This window comes from Vanessa cardui, chromosome 24 (genome assembly GCF_905220365.1).
Source record: "Vanessa cardui chromosome 24, ilVanCard2.1, whole genome shotgun sequence".
Classification (NCBI taxonomy): Eukaryota; Metazoa; Arthropoda; class Insecta; order Lepidoptera; family Nymphalidae; genus Vanessa; species Vanessa cardui.
In genome coordinates, this window is record NC_061146.1 from 1,211,352 (window position 1) to 1,221,192 (window position 9,841).

At 31.6% G+C, this 9,841-nt stretch overlaps 1 protein-coding gene across 1 annotated transcript in view; it reads right to left on the minus strand.

The window, feature by feature from the left end:
• LOC124540347 (trichohyalin) overlaps nt 1-9,536 on the minus strand; it is a 104,462-nt gene extending 94,926 nt beyond the window's left edge. Inside the window, exon 1 of the mRNA XM_047117863.1 lies at nt 9,245-9,536. The gene's annotated coding sequence lies outside the window, so the exon portion shown is untranslated. The remainder of the gene's footprint in view (nt 1-9,244) is intronic.
• Nucleotides 9,537-9,841: the final 305 nt, after the last annotated feature.

The window sequence follows — 9,841 nt, forward strand, 5'->3', positions numbered from 1 at the left end:
TCAAAGGGAGAGGAGGCCTTTAGCCCAGCAGTGGGAATTTACAGGCTGTTGTTGTTGTTGTTGAGCCAGTGTAACTACAGGCACAAAAACATTTCACTTTCTTGCTGCGGCAATATCTATAGGTGTTTGTAACTGCTTATCATTTGCCCATTCATCTATCTATGTTAAATTAAGTTAAACAAAAAAGAAAAAATACAAGAAAAGTCATAATTTGATATATACCATCCAAAAAATAGGTAGGCAGCTTGTCCTTGCTTGTCTTTTAAGAAAATAACCGTTTACATCGTGAGTAAGACAATGGCTTTCCTATTCTTTTAATTTAACAAGACAAATGTCACCTTCCGTTAAAGATAGGTACGGTATAGTTCATGCCATCCCAAAGAGCACACTATATGCCATGAAAAAATCAAACATTTTAGTCAGATATACCAGTTAAAACTGTCATGACAGAACGATTTGACAGTATAAATAAAAACTAATTAGTAGCCATCCAGACAGGGAAATCCCCATCATGATCAATTTAAGTAGACGGACGTGAACATAGTCGCAGATACAACGTCACACCTTAAACGCAAAATGGCTGATAAGATCGGTTTTAAGTTTCAACTTCTGACGGGTACACCTGTAATCGAAGGTCATGAGTTGAAAGTCGTTCTACATTTGCCGGTAATTGCTTGGAACCGTACCGTTTTCGTTCACTCTTAATGGAGTCATGCTTCACCTAAATTAGAACCAAAACAACAATTGTTCTTAATCCATCTTTGTATAGAACGGCCATTAAAGGAATTTTGTTGTATATGGCTATGAATTATCTTTGCACGTAATAATATAACGGGACCTTATTTGTACTCAAAAGGTTTTTTTTTTTTAATCGTTATTATTAAAACAGATTCGTTACACATGAAGACATCAATTCTTTAAATGATTTTTACTATTGCTATTTTCTTTGTTATATGGCTATAAAAACTTTTGATATTATATCGTCCTATTCGCTGCTGTTATCAATGGAGACTGCAGGATATGTGGACTTACATATTTAAAAATATTATATGTACATATTTAATACTTTCTTATAATATGTATTTCCAAATAACTACTACGTTGAATTTAATGGCTGAAGGTTGTCTGAAAAATAAACCGCATATACACTTATTTTTAATTGCATATTATTTGTTTTGGTATAAGATGTTTGTGCAAACACAGCTGTATTATATATTTAATTACTTTCATTTTCCGATGGAAACCGACTTGACACGATGGGAGGGAGTTCGGATGCTGAACTGTCAGCTTCACTAAATAACTTTATTGGCCCATCCCAAGATTTAGAATATTTCTTCAGCCACCTGCGAACCATATTTTAATACTTGTCATTAATGAACTAGATCTTAGGTTAGATTTGCCAGTGGACTAATGGTGTAATTATTTCAATCATGTATTATATGTATTCCAGTTCTAACTAGTTTTAACCAGAAATATGGACACTTTTAGCTCTTTCATTTATATTTACAGAGCTTTGGTTTTTAAATAAGCACATAGAATATTCCTAGCATTAGAAAGACTTGTTCCAAGTTATTAGAATGATTAATAACTTATTATGAAGTCTATTACGCAAATTAAACACATGAGTTGAATCCATATTCACGAATTCCAATCGTTTTTCAAAGACAATCACTTTCTATTATCAAACAAATATAAATACAAGATTATAATTGCAAAACAATTATAACAATCAGACACACTAATTTACGATTGTTTATGGTGGAGTTTGTTAAACATTTAATGTTTCGACGAATACATAAAGTCAATAAATAAAAGAAATACTTTGTTATTTATGGTTTTCGCCGTGACCAATCAACTGTGGGAGGATATGCGAAGGTGACATTGGTTGCTGAAACACATATGCATATTTTTGGTTAGTTTAAGGTCGAGACATGTTAAATACATACTAACGTCTTTTTATATAATATTTAGAAGTTCTGTAGTAGAATAAAAAAAACTTTGCACGCATGTTCTTGTCATTTCATTCTAGATTAAAAATAGCAATTCCAGAACTCACTCTTGCAGACAACTTTGATAAGAATTTTTGGAAATATAGAGAATAAAAATACCCTTTCCATATAGGGAGGAGCCTTAACCCAGCTTTGGGAATAGTATTATCTAAGGTAAGCAAAATTAAATACTTCTCTTTCCTAGTTTTTTTTTAACGTTACATAGCCGGACCTACAAATAAATTTTTGAATAAAATGTTAGCCTGTCCAAACATTAACATTGGCACCGTAAGAAATATTAACCATTCTTTACATCACCAATGATCATTACATAATAAGTTGCCCATTTAACGCTTACCTATATATTTCAAATGCACATGCTATAAAAGACGATTTTTTTTTCGTTACCAATTTTAATTTCGGCAAACCCTAGCTTTGCAAAAGTTTTTAAAAGATCCATGGCATTATGTCATTTAGCATTGAGAGATTTAATATTCGTAATATCTGAGTCATTTTCCTTGCAATAATAATGGATAAAACCTTCAAGTTTTAATTATGAAACAATTCAGAGGATATAGGTATTACGCGAGTGTTTTTCTCATGAATCTGCGACCAGTCGGTGTAGGTTGCTAAAGGTGACATTGAGATAAACGCCTCCATGGCTTCGTTAATCGTATTTGAATTTGTATTCGTAAAACATATTTATCATTGAAAACGATGAAGTATAAAAAAATGGAAAACATATATAGTGGGCTTCAATTGGTTTCACAAACAAATCAATCCAAGCTAAATGGTTGAATGGTTTTGAATTAGGAATAATTTTACCAAAAGTACAGTACAGGTTACTTCAGATATCATGTATACTATTTTAAGGTTTCGTATATTCAATAAAAAACGAAAGCCATATAAGCTCTTGTCTGTTCATTTTTTTTTAAATTGTACCCGTTTCAATTGCACATCGAAAATCAAGATTTATAGTAGAATTTTAATTACGTAATTTTTATGGTTTTAAGAAGGTTACAGGATATGACAAGATACGCTACCGAGAGCTTTGGCCCTTTAATTTATTGACTAATGAAATTATGACAGGAACGCTATGTGCGTCCGACAAGGTTGCTGCCCAGAAAAACTGTCTTATTTCTAGTCCAAACTGCTCGAATAATGCCGTAGGCATTCCTCACAATGGAATAGAATCTAAAACCTGTTCTAACTGTTTAACAATGAAAAAATCAATTACTCTCTCTTTAAATACTGTTACCAATATATCTACTTATTATCTACCTTCGATCATTTGAACCGCAATGTATAATAGTTTAAATAAGGGAACAAAAAATCGACCAATCATTTCGCTGTATTTGAAGATGTTTATTCGTTTTTTGTTGCGCGGGCGCAGGTGGCGCGTAGGTTGGTAGTCAACTGTGACATGACGTCATATTTGGAGGCTCTATTCAGTCATTTTCTTGAGGCTTTTCCGGTTTAAATTTAACCTACGTTAAGATGAAATAAATCTTCAGACAATATTTATCAGTTTTAATTGTGCTAAATGTTTCCACGTGTTTTATTAACCACATCACCTAAAAGTATATGTATCGTCTTCGTACGTATTGTACGTACTATATGTCATATACATTTTTTTAATCGTCATGATATTCTAAAAAAATTAAAGCATTTAATGTTAGCCTGACCGATACTTTTTCGCGTTGCTAGCTGCTTTCAAAATAGTGTTCCTATCTTATTGACTAGTGACTGGCCTTTAAAGCTACAGAGCCTGGTTTTGGAAATCTCAGGTCAAGCCAATAAACCTTATTAGGGGTTTACTTGTCAACGAGTTCTCAAGACGAAGTTAAAAATTGTGACATGGAAAGCAAGTAATGCTACTGCTCATCACTCCAGTCAATTTGATTTACTATACTATTGGATTATGGTGGTGAAGAAAAGTATATCTGTGTACAGATTTATACATCACATGACGATGATATGCCCAAACAAATGCTTATCATTTGCAAATCAAAACGTTTTGAATGTTAGAGGTTTTTGGTAACTTTACAAAAGCTCAGTACGAAACAGTATAAATATAAACCTTTCGCAATAAATCCTGCTATGATAGATCAACCGGTATGCAATTAACGTCAGATCACAGCGTGATTGAGCCTTGTGAATGTCTTATTTCATACACAGACCCGGCAAGTTTTTAAACGATTAAAAAATATCCTAACTTCATTACCAATATTAAAATTGCGAAAGTGATTTTATCTGTTCGTTACGCCATATATTAAATATTCAAACGATCTTAGTAAAATTTTGTATTCCCGGGCTAAGACCTCCTCTCCCTTTAAGGAGAAGGTTTGGAACATATTCCACCACGTTGTTCCAATGCAAATTGTTGCAATATATATGTGGCAGAATTTCCATGAAATTAGACACATTCAGGTTTCCTCACAATGTTTTCCTTAACTACTGAGCACAAGATGAATTATAAACACAAATTAACCACATGAATATTTAGTGGTGCTTGCCTGGATTTGAACCCACCATCGATAAGATGTACGCGTGCTAACCACAGGGCCATCACGGCTCTCAGTCACATCACGCATCATAAACATTAAAAAGACATAAGAGACCTAAAACCTTAATAAGGTTTTCGGTTTTCTCCTCGACGAACCCTGACACGTAAGCAAAGACGCAGGCGGAATCTTATCAAATTTATTCTACATTGGCTCAGTAACCCTTGACCCCAGTAATAATATATGTACTATACAATATGAGCCAGAATAGTTGGTAGTTGAGTGGATGTTGAAATATACTTAAGAACAACAAAGGTTATATGTTTCTATTATTTTTGTGTATTTCAAGAAATACTTGATTATACTTACATAATTTGATTATATGTTTTAAATTAAAATATTACTGAGGCTCTTTTAGATTTTTAATCAGATTTTAGGTATTTTTAATGGATACAGTGATTCGAGAGTAAGGTTTTTGTATTATGGAAATTTTTTTATTACATGGAAAATATAGTAAAGAAACACTGATAATTTTAGAAGTGTGTACTGTGATGTAATAAATAAACATATCTGTAGTATATTTAGTATCAGTATCGTATCCGTGCGAAGCCGGGGCATATAGGTATAAAATAGATATATTTAAACTTATGTTGTAATATATTTGTGAGTTGATTTGGCTTTGGAATAATTTCGTCACTTATATATTTAATAAAAAAAAAGAAATTAAATTATTGGATTCAAATTTACGATCGTCGCGAGGTAATATTGACATTAAAAAAGCGGCATGAAGTTGTATAATAATTATACAGATTAAAAACCGAAGTACGATTTTTTAATCTGTTTCTTAATATGCTTGAATTGCTTAAAATTATTTTACAACCATATATATTTTAAAAAATATTTTAATTATATCTTAAATATGATAAAAAATACATACTCATACATAAGTGACATTAAATAAATTAAAAAAAAGAAAACAAACTTTCAACAGATAATAATAAGACGCTATATTAATATTAATCATGAGTTTAATTGTTTACGGGAAAAATATATTTTGTAATTGATTCCTGTGTCGTATTCTGTTTCAAATTAATCAGCTGTTTACTAAACGTCTGTTAATTTATATTTTATAAGTTTGAGAGAACAATCTTCGTAACTGAAATTGAGTAACGGAATGGAAGGGAACGGAACAATTCTGAGGAGCACGTTAGCGATACTCGGTCGAATCTTTTATTTATAGGTTATTTGGATATTTGAGTCACCTTCCGTAATGTGGTTATGTTTATGTAATTATCATAGTCGAATATTATAATCAACTAGCCACCCACCCCGGCTTCGCACGGGTGCAATACTGATACTAAATATACTACAGAATTTGTTTATATACGACATCACATCGCAAACTTCTAAAATTATCAGTGTTTCTTTACTATATTGTTCATGTATTATATACACAAACCTTCCCCTTGAATCACACTATATTTTAAAAAAAACCGCATCAAAATCCGTTGCGTAGATTTAAAGATATAGGGACAGAGAAAGCGACTTTGTTTTATACTATGTAGTGATGGAACTCCTATACGGCTCGCAGTTAGGGTGCGATATGGGGCAGAATTTCTTACTATCTTTAATCAAATTTTGTGTATGTGATGTGATGTCATATGATGTACGAAATATAGTTGGTCTTTTTCAAAGTTTTTTTGCTGAGTTCGATTACAGCTCTTTCGAGGGATCCTTGTAGTTCACGCCGCGTGACGTATTAAATCCGCATTTTCGAAAGTCTATTTTTGCTTTATTCGCAAGTTTCCTTTGAAATTGTCCTCGAAGTAGTTTCTGACTCATATAAACGGAACGCTTATCTATAATCTATCCATATTAAAAAAAATTAGTTAGTCAACATCAGCTTCACTTAAAATCAAAAAATAAATAAAATTTTAACAAAAAGAAAAACCGACTTCAGACAAAACACTATTTTAAAATAAATGAATATGCACGAAAAAGTAATAAAAATAATTGCGTATTCAACATATTTTTTAGAGTCTTCCTAAGTTAAATGAAATGAAAAATATTAGACTACTTAAAAGTCGATTAACGATTATATCATGTAGTTATAGTTATTGGTATATTTGGAGTCGGTGTCAGCCAATAAAAAGTACAAAAGCCCTACAGTATATCTATCAAAAAACAATACGAGAATACTTTAACAAATATGTTTTTTACAAATTACCTTTTACACAATAATATACTGGATCAATCAAGGGGCTCGTATCGCTTCTTTCTTTTGATTGTTGGGGCAAGGGCACCGTGGCTGACACCGGCTCCAAATATACCAATAACTATAACTACATGATATAATCGTTAATCGACTTTTAAGTAGTCTAATATTTTTCATTTCATTTAACTTAGGAAGACTCTAAAAAATATGTTGAATACGCAATTATTTTTATTACTTTTTCGTGCATATTCATTTGTTTTAAAATAGTGTTTTGTTTGAAGTCGGTTTTTCTTTTTGTTAAAATTTTATTTATTCAAACTGAAATCTTCGCTTAGGATTTATTTGTCCTAACTATTTGGACGTCTGGTTATGTGACGTAATATATCAACAAGAGTAAACATAACTAACAAATTGCAAATGCAAATAGTATGGCCACATTTGTGTATTTCCTAGGTTTTGGGGTAAAATTCTCCATGCTCAGATTCTTCCTGATATTAGAAATCTATTTGTTTATCATTTGAACTCTTTGTTGTAACCTATTTGCCATCCCAATGGATTCATGAGTAATTGAATAGATATTGGAAGTGTGTTTAAGCATACATTTTAAATATAATACGTCCTGCAATTATTATGTATTTTAGATTGGCAGGTCAAAATCTGTCAGGACAACGACATGACAAAACAGTTCAGTGCCTATGTCTCCTATGTTTGTCAAACAACCTCCTTGTACATGATAGTTTTACATACATTATGGAAGTATATAATTGTACATTTATGTAAGAATGACAAATGAAAAAATTCTCAATTTTATAAATATTAATATTTTATTTTATTAATGAAGTCTCTATTCTTTGAAAATTTATACGTTTAGATTTACTGACAAGATTGTGAACGCGTCTACTGTAACAGTGGTCAATTATTATTTATTACTAAGTACCTACGCACTCGTACAGTAGAATGACGTTGTCGTCAGTCGTATGTCCTATGGCGCTTGCCGCTTGTCAAACATAGCTGTCACGTACTAAGATACTTGGTGGTAGGACTTTGTACTAGCCCGTCTGGGTAGGTGCCACCCACTCATCAGTTATATTACCGCCAAATAACATTACTCAGTATTGTTGTGTTCCGGTTTGAAGGGTGAGTGAGCCAGTGTAACTACAGGCACAAGGGACATAACATCTTAGTTCCCAAGATGTAAATAATACTTAATATTTCTTACAGCGTCATTGTCTATGGGTGATGGTGACCACATACCATCAGGTGGCCCATATCGTCCGCCAAACTATACCATAAAAAAAAACAAAGATAATATTGTAGCGTCGTTCGCTTTAATTATTTCTCTGTCTAGATACATAAATACTCTAAGTATTTCTCTAAGAAGTGTTTTAACGTACACAGGCAGGAATCAAATATGCGAACGTTCGTGTAAGCAGATACATACATAACACAGGCGTTAGAACATAAATCTATCGTATTACAGGTGTCCGCTGTCAGTGTTTGAACTATGTGAAAATTATATCTTTATCTATCTATCTATCTATACTAATAACCTTTCTTCATTGCTGAGCATTGTGAATTAACACAAATGATGTACCAAAAATCTATGCATATATTACACCTGTTTAGTCTTATAATTTCGTAACATTATTATTTAGTAACATAAATATAAAAAAAAATTTCCTTTAAATAAAACTAAAAATAATATCATCGTTTACTTTCATTAAATATAATAAATATATCGTCGATTATAAAAATCAAGAGTGCATAATTTAAATGTCAATCGATTTTTGAATCAGAATATTTATTTAAATTAAATTATGTTTTAAGGCACTGATCATCGTAATGTTACTCTTTATAAATAGTATATAAAGGTGTTGTAATTGTTAATTAAAACGACTACGTATGAGTACAGGTAAAAGTATAGTATCAGTGTATTATGTTTTAAATATTCGAATGCTAACAATACTATTAAAACAATAATTAAAACAATATTTATTAATTTAATGTCAGTCAAAACTCTAGCAAACAAAAATCGCCTCAAAAGTTGACTGATTAAAGCTGTGGGACACTAAGAAGATTTCCTTTTATTGTTAAGCTTTACATACATGAAAATTTGATTATTTCAAAATAAACAATTTATAGGGTATGACGTCAATCTGAGCAAATGAGGCAGAAACCCACAGATAACTTTCAATTCGTTCGGAAAGGTTAGAACGGCGAGAGTACGGATTCGTATTGTGTAATTACAATCATTTATTGTACTACGGATAGCAGTTTAAAAACAACAGAATCTTTTGTATACACATTTATTAATTAAAAGAATATTTTCGAGTAGGTATATTTTTAAAAAACAAAATGTTTTTACTCTAAGAATAAAATATTGTCATTCAAATATTTTATTGAAAATTATGCCGGACTCTGTTTTTATTCCAATAATTATTATTCACATTTTAAAAATGAAATAAGTACGTTTCATTATTATTAAAAAATTACAAAAAAAAATAGTCCTATTTATAACAAATAAACAAATAACTTACCTTAAAACGTATCCGGCAAAAAGAGTTCTAGGATGAATGAAAAAACAAAAACACTCACAATGCACAAATATCTAAACTGAAATTTATATATTACACTAGAAAATAATAAAAGCACTTAACTCGCAACCGGCTTAATAAAATCACTCGAAAGCACTTTATATTAATGTGACATTATAAAGTTAACACAACACTATTGGCGCGCAGTTTGACAGTTACAAAACAAGATGGCGGCAACCAGCGACCGTTCTCCTCAGTACCTCGAGGTCGACTAAATGATTTGAGTTTAAAATTCGCGAGTGAGAGAATGTTACGTAGTCTAAAAGCCTTAGCGAATAATTCCGAAGGAGGCCGCACTGCAAGGAAAACGACTCAGTGCTCGGTTTTTACTCGAATGTAGAGGAAAAGGTGCTGAGTTTAGACTTGATGATAGTAATGTCGGTTTGCTACTTGAGACATTACAAGGCCCTTTGTAATGACAATTATAACTTAATACATACTATTAAGCAAGTTCGCTTAATACCTGATCAATGCTAAATAATGACAATTTATGCATCAGATTATCAGTAGGTGTAAAGCTTATCTCTTCGAGAACAAGCG